Genomic DNA, 23393 nt, shown 5'->3' on the forward strand with positions numbered 1-23393 from the left:
TTAAAGTGACTCTGAAGCTTGAATCTGGAGGATTTTCCTCCTTTCACCATGTGCTCATAAAAGCATGCTTATTCATAAGATAGAGGAACAATCTTGGTTGTGCTTTGATTCCATGAACAGGTTGGTTTTTATAAAAACTAATCCATGCTATGACTTTTGTAAAGGCAAGTTTTTTAGGAGGATGAAATATCCATATTTATTAAGGCAACATTTTTATTACTTCACCTTTGTCTTGTCTTCCTAGAAGACTGCCATATATATGAACTCCCAGACCCTGTTAAGACTTGGGTGGTCTGAACCCACCTTTAGATATGCTACAAAGTTGGTCTTTGGCCTGGAGCACATGTTTTAGGAAAGGAGGTCAAGGGTCCTTATTTGTTGAGTTTGGCAAACAGGAATCTAAAAGGTCCCAATAGCTGCCTGCAAATATTCAAAGGTTGGCTTCAAAGACAGGCAATGGAACCAAGTTTTTGTTTGTTTGTTTGTAAAAATGAAACAGAACACTAAAACAAACGTCAATGCAACAGACTGCAGCTTTGTAGGTACAGGATGGACAGGAGGATAAAAATGGTGATTGGAAGTATAGTTTTTTGGGAATGACAAGTGATGAAATGTGAAAATGTTTCAAGACTTAGCTGAATGAAACCATGGCTGAGCTTTATGAGAGCTGACAATGCTTCTTCAATCAGGAGACTGGATTAGAGCCTTCCAAAGGTCCTTTCTGCCTAACGTTTTATGTTCCTATGATAGACACATCCTCCACACCCAAAATCCTCCCACCTATATTATGGTCAATTAGGAACGGTCAATTCCATCATCTTGAAAGCTGCAAGTAAAGTCTTCCTACACCCAAAGCCACAAAAAACACATCACATACCTCAGAGAGCCAAGGGAGGGAATGATTTCGGATCCTGGACTCTGCTAAGGAATAGATGGCATCCCAAGCAAGATCCTGTCAACTCACTTCCAGCAACAAGGAGAGACTGAGGATCTCCAGTGGTCTCTGCACCAACCCATTTTCTTCTGCTAGCTGTACAAAATCACCAGACCATGAGAATTGCTCAGCTGCTCAGGACTCCCAGGTTTGCCATCTCTGCAATAAACACAGAGCATGCTATTGCTCATTAATTATGTTGAGGGTAATTAGCAGTTATGTTGACAGGAAGGTTTCCAGCAAAGCTGTTGGCTCATTCTGTATGGAAATTAGGTTGCTAACTGTGAGTGGAAATACGTCAGACTGGACAAACTCCAGAGGAAGAGTCTCGTGACTATTTAGAAAGCTGCACCTTAGCTCAGCAGTTGGACTTTGAGCGGACCTGGCATCTTCGGACGTTTGTGAATGCAGAATGGCAGGAAAAGGCTGCAGTGGGCAACCTTGATCTTTACTTCTCCTCTGATCTGAAGACATCAGCCCTAGCAGCTCAGTGATCAGACCAGAAAAGATATGATATTGCTTACATCTCTTATAATGGAGCATAATGTGGAGCATTAGCCAACCACTTAAACTGGGTGCAGTTTAAGTCAGTGTAAAACCCTTTACATTTTGATTGTCTGTGCTATGCAATATTAATGTTTCCCAAGTGCATTTCAAGGATATGCATGTTAAATCCTGTGACTATGCCAAATAACCACACAATTTGCTCTTTACTTATTGCTACTTTAAACCTGAGTCCGGAATACAAGCTGATGACCAGTGGGAATATGGAGTCAGTGTTCACATACAAAGGCCTGGAATGGCCTTGTGATGTGTAGATGAAGAAAGTATTCAGAGCTCAAATCTTGGCCAGGAACATTTCCTCGTCATGCTATATTCCCAATGAACTGGGCCTTGAAGCCAGACGATCCTAGACAAGCAATTGCAACAATCCCCTCCAATCTCACCTGGTCTATGCGGTTCAGACTCGTATTGTTGCTTCCAGCGGTTTTCCGGAGCTCTGTTGATTAAAGGGCAGGACTCATCCTGTTGAAGAGCTAGTCTCCAGCACTCCCTTTAGAGTCAATAAAAGATGAATGTGCGTTTCCAGGGCACAGTTCATGCCAGGCAGGTGAAGTGAATTGTATCATAAAAGTTCTTATTTCTCTCCAGTGACTATAATGGATTCAAGTGTGACGAACTCTCATTTATACCTGTAAGATTACACAAGATGAGTCCCATATTATGTCGACACCTTTGTATGTGTGATGTCTATTTTGCATTACTTACCTAGTCAAAGCATGACTTAAAAATACAAGGCTATCTTATTTACAAAGCCCTTTACTCACAGACAGGCCTCTGATGACAAAGAGTCACTCCTCATTCATTCTCATTACCTTGCCATGTCAATTCATCAGGATGTTTGGGGGAACCAGGAAGTCAGTAGTTTCATAACCATCCAGTGCTTTACCTGGGTATTAGGACCATATCTTGAGAACACAACAGAAAAAAAAAAAAAAACAACTGTGTAGCAAGGAGTAGGAAGGAAAGACGCATTTCATGCAATTCAGTCTTCAAGTCCTCATCTCCATAACTGATGTGGTTGGAAAGGCTGACAGGGTGAGGGCCAGGAGATTTTTTAGTGTTTAGCGTAATGCTCTGCATATTACTGATGCTGTTAGCAGTAGAAAATCATCTAGCACATGGATGAGCTTCTGCTAAAGCTGGGCTTTAGGATGGGCTGGATGTAAATTTGAGATGCTTGAAAAGTTAACTTGGGAGCCCTCTGTGCAGATGACCTGTGCCACTCCTCTGCACCTGATCTGCAGCAAGACGTGATAGCAGCGGGAGGAAATGGGATGAATCAAGAGAATTGGTGTCTGTTTTCAGTCTGCCACTTCCCCTTGCAACAGTCACAGCTTGTAACACTCCTCATTCCATCAACTAGATGACCTCCAACGCTGAGCATTACCTGGATAAAACCACTAGAACTTCCTTTGTGGTCCAGCTTTCTGCTAGAGACGCTGCATCTCCAAACACCACTGTTGCCCACAAAAGCATGAGAAAATCCTTTTAGACTACGGATGCAGAATTCAATGCTAATTTTCAGCATACACACACCAAGAGCAAGTTTACCATAAAAATATACCTGTGTTCATAAAAAGCAAGTGGGGAAATTTGAAATGGGTATTTCCGGGCTTATGTCAACAAGATATTGTGAGTCATGGACTGTGGTAAGCTAAACTCAGCATTTCCTTTGTTTTGTGAGTTTCTGAGCCAACATGGTTTTTAAAACGTTTTATGTGAGCAGCATACCCCTTTCCAAGTAGGAGAGAGGAGTAGGAATACCAAGGACTGGCAAATCTACAGGTCTAACTCAAACTGGTGGAGAAAATGAGCTGCACTGACAGCCAAATTCTTCAGCGATGAACAAAGATTTTCTCTCAACGGAGGTAGACATGAACCCAGAAGCAAAATACAAAAACGTGCACGCAGCCATTTCAGTTGGCTTTTTGATGCCTTTCCCAAAATGAAGGAGGTTTCTTAGAATATGAAATTCCACAGCTAGGCCTCGCTGCCAGGACCCATCTTGAAGCAGAGGTATTTGCTGGGACAGAGGAGGTATCTAATGTGGGTTAGAGAGCTCTGGGTGGGAGCAGACTTGTGTCGAGGCAGGGTGGAACAGCAATCAACCTGCTGTCCACTGTGTGTGTCTAAACAGAGGTCGTTGGGCTCTTGAAAAGAGAAGGCATAAACAATGTCTGCTAACATGAGCAGGGAAATCAGAAAAGCAAAGCTTTTTTTTTTATAGGAGTTGCATCTAAATCACAGACTGGCTGATAAGAGGGAGATCTCAATGGTAATTATGTCTGGAGATTTTGTAGGTGTTTCTGCATGTTCAACCTTTCAGGCTTGGACCACATCTTGTTGCCCTCCCTGGGTCACCATGTTGCCTCAGTTGAAAAGTTCTGATTCACCAGATCGTTGTTCTAAGCCTAGATCCTCACTTCTGTGCAAAACAAGAGCAAATGCCACTAGCAGAATTTTGGGGTGGGGATCTCTATATCAAAAGTACCAACTCCATGGTGTAAGCATTAGATGCAAAGTATTGGGCTTGTTCAAACTGTCAATACTTGAAGATCCCATAAAATTCAGGCCAGAGAAGACCTTCAGCAGTCTGATTTGTCGCTGGTGTCGACGTGTTTTGAGCAGAAGTCTGTCCTCTCCAATCCAAGATTTCTTTCAAACTCAGTGTTCCTAAGATTGCTATGTGTTAGCCTTGGCTTAAGAAGACATGAAATGTAAGCTTGAGCAGGAGCCAAATTTGTTGCATCTCATGCTCTGTGGTGAATGGCCCCAGAGGAGCAATGAATAAAGAGGATAATCTAGGATGTGACACTTAGATCACCTCTTTTTTTTTTTTTTCTCTCTCACACATCTGTTTGAAAAAAAAACCAAAAGACCAAAAAAGCAAAAATAGAAGCCTTTGTTCATAAAACTGAATAAATAAATAAAAATATGGCTACAGCATCCAGACACAGACTGGGTGTGGAGTCAGTCCAGCCTCATATATCAACAGTGGACTCCTTATAAATCTATAGCTGTTACGGAAAAGATCTGGAGAGCTATTTAAAACATGACCAAGAATCAGGGCAATGCAAGTGGGCAGAGACAAAGCAATAGGAAGGCAGAAAATGCTGGGTCTAGAGTTTGGTTTCTATGGCCTGATTCGTGTTTTTAAGTTAGCCACAGACCAAGATCGCACAAGTCAGCACAAAATACATCTACTGACACTTTCGAGTTCTCTCGGTGGTAAGAAAGGTTTCTGATAAGCGCAGAGCTGTTACCATCAGCCCCAACACTGTATCCTGGGAGGTGTACTACAGGAAACACAACACTGAGAAGGTGACTCACTCCTTTTATACCACTTTTACATTTATTCCTGAATATTCTCTGTGGACACAGATGGATGCTTTGCTTGGAAAACATTGTGGGGACATTGACACGACCTTGCTTTTAAAATCTATCCAGTCATTCAATACAAACCTTTCAAAACACAATTCTTCCACATGATCAAAACAGGTAACACCCCTCTCATGTAACCTAGGGCAACTGCTCAGCCAGATTATTCCATTAGAGCTGATCTCTCCAAAAGATCACAGATGCCCTCTAGTCTAGTATTAATTGCCAGTGCTTATAACACAAAATCTTCTGTTTGCCTGAGATTCTTTCTCTGCGTGTCATGCTGTATGCTCAACTTTTATTTTTGTTCTTGGAAATCACTCAAACATTCAGAAAAGAAAACACAGGAATGACTTTTATTTGCTCTCAATCTATTCCTTCATGCTTCAAATTATTTCCATTTAGCATCCACTCAGGCAGGTCATCTAGGTAGCCTTTAAAAGGCTACATGTTGTTTAGTCTCTTCAATTCAAATAAATTGGCCTGCAGGAACAATCTGTCTCTCAAGATACATAAATAACATTTATTAATGGCAGGAAAAAAAACTCTGTTTTACCATTTCTTGAGCAGTCATGGACTGATGTTCTAGTGGAACATGGCTTTCGGTACAGTTAACATTGCAAACATTGCAATTAGTATTTTTAGACTGCATTATTGTAATTAAGAGCAGTAAGGTTAGATATCATTACTGGTTAAATGGAAAAAAAGAAAACAATAGTAAGAGGAGTCTGTACCAAGCCAGCATACATAAAGCATAACTGCTTTATTTGCCTTCTGCAAAGTGATGTTCAAGGAGAAAAAAACACACGGACACAAGGTCTTGAATATTCTGATTTTTTTTTCTCCTGACAATGTTATTTGAACAAAAGTAGTGCTCAAAGTCCTTAAAGACCCTTCCTATCTTAAAAACTATCTGCAATCTATGTCAGCAGGTATCCAAACAAGAGGTAAATGAGTTTTATTTAAAAAAAAAAAAAAAAAGGTCAACTATTTTTAATACGTGTATTTCTCTCCAAACCATCCAAAGGTGACTCTGAAGACATCATGATGGTGAAGGAAAATGCCTGTGCTCAGCACAGCTCCCCAGGGGACACGGGGGTTCCCCTGGGAGCCACGACTTTCCCCTGCTGCTTTGCAAAAAGGGAAAGCAACGCCGGGACACTTCAGTGGAGGGCCAGTCAATTTTTTAGGAGAAGCAAAGCTGCCCCGCTCGCTGCCAGCAACCCCGGCACAGGAAATGGGGTTATTTTCAGCGTGTGCTAGATAAAGTTCAGCTACCGTGTGTAGGAAGTGGTGCGACACTTCCACGTACGCAGCACTTACTGGTACCGCAGCACCTTGGTTTCAGCTAGGGATGTACACAGGTGCAAAAAGGCAGAAGTCCTGGATCCTCACCCCAAAGCAGAAAAGTTCTTTATCTTTGAAGTTATCTGCCGAAGTTATCAAGAGATGTATTGAATCTGGGTTTTGCTGGAAAAAAAAAAGAAAAAAAGAGTCCCACATTGTGAATATAGGTGAAATTCTTTACAAGAAAAGTCAGACCTGTTCCTCCTCTGACATGTTTCTGTAGTTACAGAAAGCACCGTGCTGTCTGCAGGAACCAGCTCAGGATTTCCTGCACTCTTATCTCATTTTTGAGGGTGATTTGCTGAAGGATCATTGCAAACACCTAAATCCTCTGCCTGAGCCTCCCTACCTGGGTACGGCTGACCTAAAGCTCTAGCAAGGTGGACCTGGAGCACACACTGAGCCCAACTCCTGGTCTCTAGAGAGCTTCACACAAAGCTGTATCATTCCTGGCAACCACTTGGCCCATCTGTCTATGATATCTACAGATCATAGACTCCAGTGAATGCCTGGACAGTTCATTCCTATCCTCTGTTACCTAACTGCATTGGCTGCCCTTGTTGCTGGAATTTTTTCCTACTATAAATCCAAGATATATTTTGCTACTGAAAAAGCTCTAAAACTGATTTAATGTTATGTGGATCTGTGTTTTCAAAGAAGAGATGGTCAAGCTATAATTCAAGACATCTGCACAGTTTCCTAATCAAAGAGTTCTTTCATGAGCAGACCTACAACAGAGGAAATGCACAAATTCACTTTTTGTTTTAGGTCCAAATCTGTTAAAATTCAGGAATAAACATCATTTTTGTTCATTAAAAACTTTTGTTTTGGAAGAGTTTTGAACCTCAGATTTTCTCTAATTGAGAACAGTTTAATATTTTATCTAACTGCTTTTTCAATTTCAAATAAATAACAATGTGATCACAAGTACCAAGTGTCCCAAAGGGATGGAAGAAAGTATTGTACAAGGTAGGGTAAATCACAAGGTCTTGGTTGACCTCAGTCTCAGGAGCTGGCATGCAAAGAGTAGAAACTAGGTCAGCTAGCAAGTCTAGGAAAATAAAAGGAGTTTGCTGGGACTAAATCAGAAAGGCCAAAGCATACAACAAAAGGGATCTGGAACAACAGCAAATCACATCACACATGCTCTAATTGTCAGCAGATGATGAGGAGAAATATTGATCTATTTCTTGAGCTATTGAGCAGATAGGAAGATGCTCTTAGATTGCTAAAGAGTGACAGTCAGATCTATCTTTTATATATATATATAATAGAAAGATAAAGAAGGATTGTAGAAATCATAAACCAGTAGGATGAATTTGTTAATAGAATATCTGATTGGATCAACTCTCTGCAAGCTCCTGGAAGGTAAGAGGAGACAGTGAAGACTAGGCTTTCTCAAACCAATCTGTTTTTCTTCTACGGCATAATAACTGGCCTTGAAGGTGAGGGCTTCTCCTGACTCATTTCACATAGAGCCCATAGAGCTCCATCTAAGAAGAGGAACAGATTAGTTAGAGAGAGAGGTACCATGGGGTCAGACCTAGGCAGGTTTTCAAGAGCAGAGCACAAGCCTGGTATTGTGGATACCATCACTACTCTGAAAATTTTAGTGCCTAATGCTGTTGGTATCAGACGGTGATGTGATGCTAGCTGAGATGTTGGTGAATCCTGTATTTCAGCTCTGTGCAATACGTGATGGCTTCATGACATAATATTTTGGTATGAGCTTCTTCAAAGATTCAAATGCCAACTTAGGTCACAGCGTGCCAGGCTGAGTTTTGGATGCCTGGCATCTATAAAGTGCATGTTAACAGTGATGGGACTTGAGGAGAGAAATCTCAGTTCTGGAAAATAAAACTCATGATAAGCAACTGAAAAAACATCCAACACCTACTTCATTTTTGAAAAAAAGGATGATAGGGATCTGGATAGAGGCCTTCAGATTTACACACAGCTTCTGCAAAACAGAAGGCAAAGATTTAGTTTCCAGTTGAGAATCATAGGTTAAATACAGCAAGCTTCAGTGCCGTTTTGGTTAGATTTTTGGATGGCATTTAACTGGTGCTAGGACAGACTGTCTGAGGAGGTGGTGGGTTCTCCGTCACGGCTCACCTTTCAGGTAAACTGCAAGCAAAACTGCTTCTGTTTTTCAGCTGGGAGGCAGATGGCATGACCTCTGAAGTTGGTAACATGTCTCTGTGTCTAATCTTATGACTATTTAAGCTTGTTGCACATGTACCGCGTGCCTGAGATTAAATGACTCAGTTTTGGAGATGCTCTCCTTCCACTGCAAAGCTATAAAACTGAATCTTGCTCAGTTAACCTGATAATTAGTGATTATCAAAACTATGCCCTGAAGCTCTGAAGGGCTCTGCAACTGCTGGTTTTACAACATACAGTACGCTTCTGATCAAAGTCTTTCCAAAATATTGAAAAGGGGGCAGTTAATCCCTGACAGTGGTGTTTGATTTTTTATTTTGTTTTGTTTTGTTTTCCAGCTGCATGTTTTTGTGGTTGCCGTTGTGTCCCTGTAGATCTGGTCTATAGCTGAGGGAAATGAAGACTAGTCTTCCCTGAAATCCTTTAGCTTGTCTGTATCTCTCCAATCAGCTATGATAAAGTAATTTCTTGCTGTCTCTGAGCCGTATGGAGAACACTCAGCAACAAATGTTCTGGGCAGCTCTCCTTTCTTCTTTCATTTTACCCAGTCTTGAACCTTTCTGGATCTACCAGAGATACCAGTCCTTGGTGCCACTTTCCCTTCATTTTAATTTGAACAGGAATGGATGTAAGCCATGGTAGGTGAGCAGGAAGCTCCCACTTGCAGGCAACTTCCTCCCATTAAAGTGCTTCTTTTGAATTTTCAGTGTAGTCACCATCCCAGTTCAACAAGGCCATCGAAAAAGGATGCACCTGTAGCTAGAAGCAGTAGAAATCTCAGGCATACATATTTGATAGGGAAAACAAAATAAAATATCCCTTCCGAACAGCTGTTTGTCTGTCCTGCATCTCTGCAAAAAAAACGGTCCCCCTCCAGCCCAGAGCTGGAGCAAACAGCACTTCAGGTGAGACTCAATTTCTGTAAAATCTGTGAATCTGAAATGGCTATCTTGAAAGATCAGCAGGATTTATTCTCACTTTGTTTTCCTTTGAGTCCTAACATTCAGAGGTGAAAAGTCTAAGAGACAAGCAGATCATGACTGCCCGTGTTTGTAGCTGAGCAGCATGAAGAGATTTGGGCTCCAACTTCCCTGAAGTGAATCCAGATCCAGAAAATTAAGACAAATTTGTCTGCATCTATCCCAATCAGACTGGGAGACTGCTAGGTCAGTTCTAACCCTTTTCCAAGTGCTTGCTTCAGTTCAAGTTCATTTAAACAGGGCAACAAGTAGGGCAAAGATCAAGAGTTCAGAGAGTGCAAGTATGGGAAAGTAGATGGTTGCGATTTTGGGACATTTTGTGAAGAACAAGGGAAGTGGTTGCACTTTGTCAGCATTTTGAGGAAAGAAAGCAGCAGCATGGATGGTGCAATGAAACAGGGAAGGCCTGCAGAAAGCAGGTCTGAGAGAAGGAGAGAAGGTAGATGGCAGAGCAAAACTAAGGTCCTAAAGACGCTCATTAGATATGTTTGGGCCAACACTTCTCCTGCTCAGTTGGAAGCAGCAGGCTATGGCAGTAGTGAAGGGGTAGTATAAAATGAGGGCAAATTCACAGCTTGGGTGCCAAGGCAAGAAAACAGGCATACTCTGTATTACCTGAACTGCCCATGAGTCACTTGACTAAAAGACAACAAAACAGCACAGGGCATACTGGGCAGTTTTTGAGCATGTCCATACTCACACATTCATACTAACTTTAGCATTCACTACTAAAGGGACTGCAGGAAATGCTAGTTTCTGGACAGCAGTGCTGGTGGACACCTCTAGTCCTGGCAACTCCACGCCCTTTGTGTTGCCTAAAGCTCCCTGGGGTGAGGATGAGCACATGAGGGAGTTAGTATTTGGAAGCTGAAGTTGGACTAGTTGGACTAGTTGAAGACCAGTCCCATGGAGGAGCAGGAGGGAGGAAACCCACAAAGCTCTTCAGGGGCTGGAGGGTGTGAAACAACTGTCTGTGCTGGGTGGTTTCTCACTTAGAGGATGGAGAACCGTATGGTTGCCACTCACTTGTTAGGCAGAGGTGTAAGTGAGAGGGACAAAATCTTGTGTACAGCATCCAGCTTGTGGAACATGATACCCAGTTGTGCCTGGATTTTGGGATGCTGGGTTGTCCCCATCTATGGACAAAAGAAAATGGTCCATATTTTTTTCTGGCTCCTGGAGGCCATAAAAGGGAAAGAGGACTACATTTCCCACCTTGATTCAGGAGAGAAGACCCACACCTGTCTTGTTGAGGGGAGGATGCTCTTCTCCACATGCCCCACATCTTGCCAGGGTCAAAGGAGGACAGAGTTTGGCTGTGTCAAACATCTCTGACTCAGTAATGAAGGCAGAGATGGAAGAGATGCATGGGGCAAAAAGACTCCTCTGACAGAAGACGAGTAGAACTGTCACACTGAGAAGACCTCCTGGGCTGCACAGGACCACAGTGGCATGTCCATGGGCTCAGACACAGCTGCAAGGCATGGGGAGACCTCGGATACTAGACCATATGAAAAGAGCTCCTTCCTTGAAGTAGACTATAGTGCAGTAGTGCCTACAAATCACCAATATACTGCTGCAACAGACATATCAGTGAGTGACTGACATCCTCATATCACACCTCTCTACAACTCTGCATCCAGGGGGATTTTTAAAGACATTGTGCACTGCAGAAAAGGGCATATGCTTCTGTGGAAGTATTAAGACATGACTAACATCCTATATGCCACTTTACGGAGACATGAACTTTTCAATACTTTGAAAATGCCCATGCAGCTCTGCTTGCATTGCTCTGTAAAGACAAAAGGGGCTGAGATGCTGGGGCTTACTCAGCTGGCTCAGTTAGCATGCACATGGAAAGAAGATAACATTTTATGGGCAATAACTGTCAAACACATTGTCCTTTAAGCATTGCCTTGGAAGGACTTGTACTCTGCATGCTTGAAATGTTGATGTTCAACAGCCAACCTGTTCCCAAGAGAGAAAATATCTGCCACAGATGGGAAACAGAAGGAAGTTTCCTTTTTGTGTTTTCTAAGCTAGAAAGAGTTTTAGTCTTTCTAGCTTAGAAAACAGGAAATTTGCTGACTGGGAACAGGTGAGGTCACCAGCACAGACATGATGAGAAAGTGAAAAGAAGAAGCGAAGGTCACATAACGGTGACATTATATGCCACATAGGTCACATAGCCATTTCTCCCACTAAGTCTGAAAGAGCAGCAATTTCTTCATTTAAACAGACACTCTGTGCAGACAGGAGATGAAAGCAAGGTTCGGTGCTCTGGTGAATTGCTTTGATTTGCCCAGCACTGGCACCAATAGCATGAAGTGCGCAGCCTTTGGGCATCTCTGATGCTCCAGACCAGGCAGCACCCTGCCTGGCACAGGGAAAGGGCAGGACAATGCCAGGCTGCTGCAAAATCCCTAATCCCTCTCTGGAGGAATTAGAGTGCAATTCTGGCCATTTGAGAGGATGCCATCCCTGGGAGAATAAAGCAGCACTTGACTTTATTGGCATGTGAGATGAATGAAGTCATGCAGATACTGGAGACACCTCAGGGCACCAAATTAGGAGCTCTCCCTGGGGATGGCATGACAAGTGTTGTTTTTCATTGTGCTTTTTCTGAGTCTTTGTTACATCTACAGCAACTGAATTGCCAGATCTGCTGAGAAATCCAAAAGAGTGTTGTCTCATGTGCCCACTGCTACACCCCTCCAGTCCCTGTGGCAATCACAGGAGGTACCGAGCAGCATTCGGGGTTGCTGTGGCAGGGCTGGGTCTGCTTCTGGTTGTCTACGACCACTTGTTCTCGGATGTGGCTTGTCTGTGGGAATGACTCTGGAGTTTCTGTCAGGCTATACATAAATGTTTATATCTAGAGGACCTAAGTGCCATTATCAGCACAAACAAGCAGCTCTTTGTTAGAAAAATGGCCTGTTAGAAAAATGGGGCACAATGCTCCACCACCCTTGGCGTCCAAGTGGAGATGGTTAGGACTAGGTCAACCAGCACGGTCCCACCTGAGATACCCCACTTTCCCTTCAGATCACCACTTTTCCCTTCAATTCTTATCCTTGCAAGATCCTCCTGCTGTCTGCCAAGCCCTGAAGAGCAGGAGATGAGAACAGGAACAAGATCCAGGCATCCTGACAAAGAGCGGAGAATTAAAAAGCGTTTCTGCAGTCAGCTGGTACAGCTGTCTGTAGAAAGGAATCTCATTTACATTTCATTGCTTTCATTAAAGCATGCATGCACTTTAATTCAGAGCTGCTGTTGAAGTCAGGGTCCCAGCTTCTAAATAAAACATCAAAGCTGAACACGTGAAGGCAGGACATGTAGTTCTGCTACTAAAACGAGCCCAGAAACCTAGTTAGGAAACCGCACCCCCCCCCCAAAACAAAAAACAAACAAACAAACAAACAAAAAAAAAACCCAAAACCCAAACCAAAACAAAAAAAAAACAGCCAACCAAACAAGGTGAGCAATCGTGGCAGATAAAGAAGAAAGACTTAACCTGCTTGTATTCAGATAGTTCTTTATTCCTGGGTGGGATCTCTGCAAAGGAAATGTGAAAATGGAGAGCAGTCCCTGGACACAGCTAGCACGTGAAAAGGGCATGTTAAAATCAGATATCTTATTATGTCCCTAGACTAAATCCAAGCCAACTGGATCCAAGTCAACTTGTTCATCTCATTGCTGCTGGCCCAAGACAGGACCCATAATCCTGGAAAGCACAGGTGACAGTTGACAATGGACAATGCATGGGAAGAGGACTGGTGCACCCGGCTTATGGGATCTACTGCAGGTTGTGTTAAGTTTTATAGAGAACCTCAACTAGAGCATGATGAAGCCATCTGCATCTGTTGTCATGGTTTTCATATGACATTCACTTTCCAGGAACTTGGAAATTATCTGGGCTTACACTCACTGTTCTGATCTCTCCTCATGTAGCACTTGAACCATTTCCTCCACTCACCCTGGAGAAAGCTGCTTGGAGTGGGCACAGGCAGGACTAAAGCAGGTGAAGAGGAGGTGGTTTGGTTGATTTTTTTCCTGCTTGTTGTACAAAGGTGAATCTCAGAATAGATTTGGTTATGTTTTGTTATTTGTCTTCTACAAACATCATCACCATCATCTGCATGATACAAGGACTTCAAGACGATGAGAGAACAGGAGTAAAGAAAGTCTGGGCTGGGGAAAGTGAGTTGGAGGTGCTGTGAAAAGAGAGTTGACTGTTGGAAAGAAAATACATTTTCTTCCGAATAAGGGTATCAAGGGTGGGATTCAATTTGGAGATTAGGATCCCTAAATCTATTTGTTCTTATGCAGGAGTCTCCATGTGAGCTGAGTGTAGGAATTCCCACTAGAGCCTGGGATATCCAATTGCTGGATGAGATTCATCTCACAAAATGCAGAGACATAAGCTAGTTGACTACATGCAGGTGTCCAGAGTAATCTGAGGTGTCTTGGAAGGTATGAGATGCTCACAAAAGCATCTTGCTTTTGCAGTTGCAACACAAGATCTACAGGGGCTAATGATCTCAACTGGCAGATGGAGACCAGGGGATCTAAAAGGTCACTAGAAAACTGTATGTTAGGTAGCTAAATCATACACATATGGCCTTTCCAGAATTGGTGAGACATAGAACCATCTCTTCAGCGAGTCTTTGTCTTTCCTGTTATCTGCAGCAAATCCTTCCTGCATCAAAGAAGACGAAATGGGTCATACAGTGGAGAAGAAGGTGAAGTTATTCTCCTGTTGATGTTTGTGTCCTTAAATCTTCACTGGTGGCAGTCAACAGAGCACAGGTCTTTCTAAAAGCAGTCTTGCCTGTTCTCTCAGGACACTATGGGTTACAAAGCAGTGGCTCTGATACACCAAGGATGTGATTTTGCTGGTGACTCTGGTCTGCTAGTCATGGTAATGCAGCTTTTGCAACACGTTGATATGGAAGTCCTCAGGACCCATTTGCAATTTGTTCATTCTCAAAGAGTAAAGTGCTTCAGACGCTCTTTCTGATAAAAAAAATAGCAGCTGCACTTGTTTTCGCTGCAGGAAGTTCTCACTAATGGGGAGAAAAGAAAGTTCCTTTAAAAAATAACAAGGCATTCATTAGCAGTTGTTGTTCTTTGCTTTACAGACGCCATTGGAGCTATCTCAATATCACATCCGTTTTCATGCTGGTAATCTGGCCTGCTGCTGCTCTAGAAGACAATAATACCCCTCCAAGGTTACAGGGACCTCCAGTTCTCAGAAACAAAATATGAGACTATTTTCTGGCTGTCATATTTTCATCTTTCCTCCGTCCTCTGAGTCTTCTTGTGTAACTGTCTTTCTCTCCACTCAAATTATTACTGCTGTCAATAATGTTTAGCTGTTGAGCTTCAAATATTTTTCTCTTCTTCCATATTGACATTTAACAGAACTTTTAATTGATCCATACAAAAAACCCTATTTCTTCCTTGTAACAACGTTTGATGTTTCACAAACCTGTTATCATGCTGTTGCTCTTGTCTTTGCTGGTGATATCCTGACCCCTTCAACCTCATAGCTTTTTTGTTCCCTTATATTTGTTTGCTTCAGTTACACATTTGAAAGTGTTACCCAAAAGGATCAGTCCAGGTATTTCTGATCCCAACTGAGGACATGGGCTGAAGGTACTTGGGCTCTCTTTCAGCTCTTCCCACTTGTGTCATCACTCTTTTCAGCCCAGATTGCTTCAAGGAAATAACTAATAATAGCTCTCAGCCCCCATGTTGGCTCAGATTTCTTCTTTACCCCTAATAACCAGTTGAGTGAACATTGACGGTGCAGCTCTATGAGCAAGTTAAAGATCTGCAGGTACAAAACCCCAAAACACAATGATTTGTTTAAAGGTGTGACACAATTAAGGTTTCTGTTGGTGTAATATTTAATCCAACCACGTGGACACAGCACACGGGTAGCATCTTGCCTTTGGCTCCCCAACGAGACGCCTTCAGATGCTTTCTGGGTCCACAGCTCCTGCTAGGCCCATGGTGTCGGGACCAGCTGTCCTGTGTTACAACCGTGCCAAAAGTGATTGTACTTTGTGCTGGGCCAGAGGAAACGTGCTGCTTCCGTTACCTGAGAAACACCATTTCTGATCATTTCAGTTGATATCGAATGTCATCTTCTGCATTCGACTTCCCACCAACCCTAGACATGCATCCTTCTGCCCTGTCCCCTGGAAAGGGATGGGTGCAATTTCTGATGACTGAGACCCCCTGGCGTGGTCTAGCAAACACACTGCCATGAAATTTCTCAGCAAGAATGAAAGAATTGAGGAAAATAAAGTGAATTCACCTCTCTTCTGTTAGGCTGGCAGAGAGCTATCGTTTCACAGCCAGCCAAAGCAACAAGCCCTGGCATTTCACAGCTACATGACCTGCTACAAGAGAATTACAGTGACTAGGGCTTGTGCTGACATGGGCAGAGCTGCTGTAGCAAGGTTTGTTATTGAACTAAACTTCTGGCAGCTGCTAGTAAATAGGTTGGTTTTGTGTCAAAAACCACTCTGAAGCAGGAAAAACAATTGGAGAAATTCAGAGGATTAATTTGTTTCCAAAGACAGGGAGAAATTAGCCTCATCTAAGGCTGAAAAATTAGCCTCATCTAAGGCTGAAAAATAGGATCAGCCTTCTACAGAGATGTAGATGGGCTGAAAGACAGGCTTGGTCCAAGCCAGGCCGAAGGGAGAGCTCAGTGTTTGGCTGGGCTTTTCCTCCTATATTAGGAGACTCAAGGGAATCTTTTTTCAGGAGAGAAGATCATTTTACCAAGTAAATCTAACTCTGCAAGCACAGATCACTCTGAAGGCTTCAGATAACTGAGACCCAAAGCTTTCTTTGAGATGAGTTTTGACTCCACAACAACGTGTGCCTCTTTTCCATATGTGAAACTGTGGCTCTTCACAATTCCCTATGATACGAGTGTACCACTTGTCTTTCTCTTTTGAAGAATCCATGAGAAATATTGGAATTTAGTTTATTTCCCTAAGCTATGCTGAAGAAAGACTTGTGTATTCCCTTTTATAATGCCACAAGTCTCTCATGTTGCCTGTGGAGCTTCCCTGTCTTCAAGGGCTGGGGACATGACTCTTCCATCTGTCATCTAAGATCTCTGCCTGGACCTTGCTGAACTTTCTTCTCCTTCACATCAAGAAAAAAAAATGTTTTGCATAAAAGCACTCTCGTGGTTCTTTCAACAGTTCCTTTTCCTCTTCCTCCTCTTCGAATCTACTCGAGAAAAGACCATGAAGAAACCAAGTACAAAGGGAAAGGAGGTGAATGTGTTACATCTCCAAGACTAAAAGGGGGAAAAAAGACTTTTCTGATTGCTAATCCTCACAGAAAAGAACAACACCAGAGCCAAGAGCAACTCGTTTAAAGGTTTGTCTTCTCTATGAGCTTGCACTTGTGCTGCTTCTGTCAGTCAGCAAAATCTAAAAACATGTCTTGATCTAGTGGTGCTCTTTTATTCACATTTCTCTAAAGAAGGATATAGGGAGGGGAAGGACTTTGCTGATCCCCTGAGGAGTAGAAGGAGGCTGTGGATTGTAAAGTACTAAGCGATCTTCACATCTCTTCCTTGAATTGTAGAAGAATAAAACTGAACTGAGTTGTAGAAGAATAAAACCTCAGCCACCAGCTACTCTTGGAGATCACCACGTTGAATGTCCAGCAGTGGTCCAGGAATCCTGTCTTCTTCCCATGAGGTCAAATCTCCTCTTACCTGTACACATTCCCTACATTTTTAGGAGACCACAAAGGAGCAATAACAGGGCAGCCTGATCCAGCCTCCCTTTAGTCACCCTTTCACTGGAGCCCTGCCCAGTGCAGAGCGGAGGAGGTGTCCTCTCTCTCCAGGACAGAAAGGTGACTTAGGTAGGTGGTTCTACCCATCTTCTCCAGCGCCACCATCTCCAGAGCAGGCCTGCTGCCAGCAGTGCAGGACCAGCTCCATGAACACGGTTCTGCTTCCCTCTAGTGACAACATGGCCTCACGTCAGCAGAGGTGAGTGCTGCAGGCGCAGCTTCTCCATCCATAGAAAGGACTGCTCCTCAAGGGGCAGTAAGTGTGGCCCGTGAAAACATGGCCCCCTGGACTGAAATCACAACACTCTCATGCAAGGACATGAGATGCAAGTACCTCCATTCCAACTGTTCTGGAGATTTCCTACCTGGGAAATACTCTGGGGAAATACTCCCGCAGGTCAGGGCGAGTTTTTGCTCTGCAAGACAGGCAGCGGCACACCAGGTTATCCACATGTTAGCATCCCTTAGGAAGAAGCACTGGAGAAGGGAATGTTGCATCCTTGCTTTGTCAAATGAGTATTGAAGGTTGCCATGCATAAGAGCACAGAGGCAAGTGTTTCACAGCAACACCAATGGCAAACTCCAAGGAGATGGTGGCTGGGCAGCCTTGTGCTCTGATCAAGATGGGGATGTGGCTGAGATATAGGAACCATGGAGATGAGACTGAGCAGCTTTTGCATGATGACAGAAAGAGGTAAAAGTCTCTCCAAGCAGCATCTGTGGGTTTATGCCCCTTGTCAGGGTGAGCTCTAGGACCTGATAATGTGTCCACCCCAAGGATCACAAATCAGCTCCTCCGTCACTTTATGTGACGGACATAGTAGGCTAGGACACGTCTAGTAGATGGACTAGATGGACATACAAGACTAAGACACTTTATGTTCCAGTGAGGGTAGGCAGAGGCTCATGGCTCCCCCATGCCTTGTCCTTCAGGTCAGCATGGAGCTGAGAAGAGGACATCTCCTAAGATGTGCAGAGCCCAGTGCGAAGGATCCTGGGTGCCCATGAATGATTTTAATATCTCACTTAATCAAATGCCTGCTTATGGGGTTGTCTCTCCCCCAGCACAGAGCTGCAATGTCCATGTTCCTCAGGGAAGCTGAGTCAGGAAATCTGAATCCTAAGAGGAGCTGCGTGGAGGATAGTGAGAGATATGGCTCCTTCCTCCCTTGGAGCTTCCTTGGAGCTCCTGGTCTCCATACAAAGTCCTTCAGCCATTTATGTTCACAGTCCTTACATGTTCTTCCCAAAGCTGTATCACAGCATGGTGAGAAGGAATCAGGGCTTGGAGGAAGCAAGGAGGGAGCTGGACTCAGTCTAGTGGTTGGAGAACTCAGCTGGAAGGAATAAGTTGCCCAGTTCTTTCTGTGGGCAAAACATCCCAAATCTCACCTCCAAAACATGGGCCATTGTTCTTTTGACTTTTCTAGGTAGGGTCTCTCCTCAGGTTCCAAGAGCAGCCACATCTACTATAAGGACTAGCTCCCGACCATGCTTTCTCTTTGCAGCCCAGCTTTCTTTGCCAGAAACTCCTTCCCAACATTCAAGTGTCTCTTTCCAGCACTCTCCTCCACAAAGTAGCACCCAGCTTTGGATTTGGAGGGAGCATCTCCACCTCTTCCCACATCCCTGTGGCAGCCCCTCTGGTTGGGAAGACATCTACGAGTCCTTGCTTCCAAAGGGACGGCAGGGAGCACCAGGGTTGGCTCACCACAGATCTCCCTGTGTACTTGGATCATTCGCTGCCTCAGCTCCCCTTTGATCACCCACCTCCCTGCATATTTACTCAGCATTGGACAGCTTCCATTTGCTACATAATTGATCGTTTCTGCCTCCGTTTAATTTTCTGCTTCATCATCGCCTCGTTTCGGGAAAAGGGTCTTTTCGGGGAGGTGATTCATTGCTCTGTGGATTTTCCTGCGCATTCAGTCCCTCAGCTGCTCTCTCCTCTCCGCTCTGCTGTTGCTTTCTCTGATTTACTCATTCCTCCAAGCAAATTGATTCGCTGTTGAGGTTTATTTTTGGCTTCCAGCTGTCGGGCTCTGCACAGCTGCCTTGAGCTGCCTTGTTCCTCTCCGTTTCCCCAGGGCCATGGTGCCTCTCCCCTCCTCCTGCTCTTCCTTGTGGTCCTTCTTCGTCCTCCTTTCCCCTCCATGTGATGCTTGGCTATTTTTAATGCACCAAGTCTGCTCTGCTTATGTAAAACACAGGCCTGTGGGGGACAGCCTCCCTTCCCTTAATGCTGTTGCATTTATACACGGGCCCATTTGGCCTATTTGCCATGTTCTTCCATCACACCATCTCATTTCTTTGCAGGGCTGCAGTGCCTCCATTAGCCAGACATTGTTCCTTCCCCACCTCCTGGTGGCCACCATTGAATTTTCCTCCTGGATAACACACTGTGCTCAGGTATACCCTCTGAGGTGTGTTTTGTCCATCCTTTCCTCAGTGTGTGGGCTCTCCTTTGAAACCCTGCCAATATTTCAGCATCCTTGAAGGGCAGACACCAGACTTGTGCCCCTCTAGCACCACAGCAATGTCCCCTGCACCCTTCCTCCTGCTTCTTGGCTCCTTGGTTTGCTACGGTTGTGCTTGGCTCTCATTTGGGACCACTGCTGTCCCAAACAACATGAGTTTGGGGATTTACAGCCTCACAGGTGGCAGCGTTCCAGCTTCGGAGCAAGTCCCAGAAAAGCCCTGTTTTGCAGCACTGCAAAATGCATGCAGTTTTATGCACCAAACAATCTGTGTGCACCATTCCAATGATTTCTTTCCATTGAGCCCTGTGAACTTGCTCTATTATAATATCTGTACCTTTCAGGTCAATATTAAATATCAGCCAGTAAAGAGTTGATGACAATGGGACATTGATAGAACCGGACTCACTTGCAGTTACATTTGTGTTGCCTTAAGTGACCTTTTAAGTAGACCACAGATATTTACAGTCCTTTAATTGGAGCATCATTTAGGGTTAAGTCAAGCCCCTTTCAAAAATGTGACTATGTTACAGAAACATTCTAGTCTTTATCAGATTTAGGATCACAAAAAACACACTGCCTTGGTTTGACATGATCCAGTTGCTCCCAGCTTGGGCTAAAACACATAAATCACATCATTTTCCACATCCCAGAGAATTAGCTGTGCTGCTAGTCTGCACGGCTGTTTCTTCTCCACTAGGCTGCAGTATTAACTTTTATTTTTCTTTTTTTTTCTCTTTTTAGCACCAGGATCTCTCTGCAGCCTCCCATGTCCAGGCACCTTCTCACTGCTCCCCTTGCATGTCTGCTGGCCCTTCCTCTGGGGACCTCCGGGTGTTGCTAATGACTCACTTCTTGCACTGGGGGTTGTGAGAGTCTCCCCAGCGAACTCTGCAGAAGCGAAGCTGTCCCCAGTGACTTCCAGCTTTATAAATCATTTCTCATTGTGATACTTCTCAGTTCTCATAGGTTTTAAGGTTGCACCAAATGCTGTCAAAAAGAAAAAAAAAAAGAAAGTCAAAAGCGATACTGGAGATTTTATGATATGAGCATTGTCACCATCACGGTAGATATGAACAGATGGTGAATTAATTGTGGTCTGAGGCTGCTGGGCTGCAAATGAGTAGGCAGGTAGCATCAGGGCTGGGGTCTACCTGGCTCAGAGATATCCCCATATAACTACACATGAACAAAGTAGGACGGAGGGTGGTTTCTTGCAAGAGGAACCATGTGAGTCATGTCTGCATCCCCTTCCCCGGGCATCTTCGGACAAGTGTTCGGCAATGCACCGGAGGTCTCCTGGAGGCCCTGCTCCCTATTCACAGCTGGAGGGTGGAGGACACCTTGGCTACCCAGTGTGGGCAGAGCATCACGGATGGCGGGTGACGGGGAAGGCAGGTAGTGCCAAAGCGTCTGGGTTTCGTAGCCCCAGGGCTTGTCACCTCCGCAGCTGCTGCGCTGCCGGAAGCGCAGCCCATCACCCGGGGATTTTCCCATGCCGTTGTGTCACCCGCAGGGTCCCCCCCAGGCACATCCAGCGCCCCAGGGCAGGTGCGTGAGGGCAGCGCGTCTGGCGCAGCCCCGGGGCCGCCCCCTGCGCGCTCGGGAGCCGCGGCTCCCAGGGGTGCTGGCGCGGTCGCAACAGCTCCTCGCACGCACCTGGAGACCCCGGGAGACGCTCCTTCATCGCCCGACCCGCCGCTAACCACACGGAGCTGGTGCTGATGTAACGCAGACTTCCTGCTGCGGCCAAGCGCTGCTCCCTGCACCTGGCCACGCGGCACAGCATCCCCGATCCCGGCCACGATGGGGTAGGGTTGCTCCCAACGCCCTGGGATCTCTTCTGGGTGGAGCTGGATCTACCACGATAGCCCAGCTATCTCTGCCTGCTATGTGGCAAGACAAAGGCTTTATCTGGCTTCAGTGGACTGCAATTTTCTTATCATCTACTCTATGGCCTGGTCAAAGATGCTGTTTGGGTTCTCCAGGGTCAGCAGAAAGCAGTCAGCATGGAGATGAGGATGAGTCACACGGTGGGGATGCTCATGGTGACTCACTGCATGCAGGTGTGTCTGCACCGAGTGCAGGGGAAAGCCATGCAGGGTTGCTCGTAGAGGGCTGAAGTTGGGGTGGATAATCCTATGTATTCAGAAGATTTGCATTATATCAATCCCTCTAGTCCTACAAATTGTCCCCTCAACACATCCCAGGTACTCCAGCTGCAGCCAACTGTGAGTAGCTCCCATCCTTACATGGGATGGTGCATGGCTCCAATCATAAATACATAGGATGCTCCTCGAGCTCCAGAGAGATGAAGCAAGATAACACTGCAAGGAGACAGTGCTGCTGCCTAGTTTGTCACACAGATTAGCAAGATCTGATGGGCATCGTTTCCAAGAGTTCACACAAACACCTGTCCATGGGATTGGAGAAGATGGGTCTTTTAAGCACACAGAAAGATGGGGAGTGCTGAGCTTTGCAAGGAACTGGAAGACATCCATTTCAAATGGATCTCTTGGTGGATTCTCTTGCCATTGCTTTGCTTTTGGAAGATTAGAAAGGAGCTGCTGAGTGCCTTGGAGGGAACATAGACTGTTGTATGAGACCTGAAAGACCATGCTGGGCCACAACGTTAAGCCATGTTGGCTACAAACAGCTTGAAATAGATCTGCCCGCTGCTTTGTCTCCTTGTCCTGCTTCATCTGTTTACACTGTAGTTTTCCTGTTTTAGGGGAAAATGAGGCAAGGTGCACACCTAGAGTTGCACAGAGTGTCCACGGCGGTTTCGTAGCTTTGTGCAGAGTGGTCCTGGGAAAGATGGGTGGAGATCTCCATTATTCCATCTACTTCTGCTTCCATATGGAGAGGGCATCACTTGGTCAGTGTTCAGCGATCAGCAAGGTGCCGTCTGGACATGCATATGCTGTGGGTTACAAATTTCAGTGAATAAAAAGAGCTGAAAAGCAGACTTCTCGGAGGGCTGCATGGGTTTGACTCCTTAGACTTCATCTATCCTTTCCTGGATCCTAAAACTATCCATATGAAGGCTGGAGAGCTGCTATGCGGGCTTCTGCAGATAAAAACTCTTTTCCTTCACTTCAAATAATGAGATATTGCTATTGAGTGTTGGATGACGCTTTCATCCTGTCGGGACAGCAGCACTGCTGTGGCAGACACTGTCTGGGCAGCTCTGAGTGCTCAAAGCACAGATGACGAGAGAGTATGAAGGTCAGAGAGATGGAGTCTATCCAGATGTGTTCAGAACTGTATCAGCATCGAGGAACTGAGAAGGGTCAACTTGGTGGTGAATGGGTCACGGCAGTGAATTCTGCTTCTTCCGAACAGATGCTTCCACAGCACATACACAGCCTACGGGTTGGGCTCGAGGGAGCTTGGCTTGTTTAGTCTGGAGAAGGCCAATGGGTGATCTAATAGCTGGCTACAAATACTTGAAAGGTGTTTACAGAGGCAGAGTCAAACTCCTTGCCATGGTGCCAGAGTGTAACAAAAGGCAACTGCAAGTTGCGGCATGGGTGGCCCAAGTCAGGCTGCAGGAAGGTTTGCACCAAGAGGGAGCACAGCCCTGGTAGAGGCCCAGAGAGGTGGTGGACACTCCACCTCTGCAGGTTTTTAGGCCTTAGCTAGACAAAGCCAAGGCTGACAGCCTGGCTACAATCCTGCTGTGAGTGGGAGGCTGGATTAGAGATCTCCAAA

This window comes from Nothoprocta perdicaria, unplaced genomic scaffold (genome assembly GCF_003342845.1).
Source record: "Nothoprocta perdicaria isolate Ctin4 unplaced genomic scaffold, notPer1 scaffold_89, whole genome shotgun sequence".
NCBI lineage: Eukaryota > Metazoa > Chordata > Aves > Tinamiformes > Tinamidae > Nothoprocta > Nothoprocta perdicaria.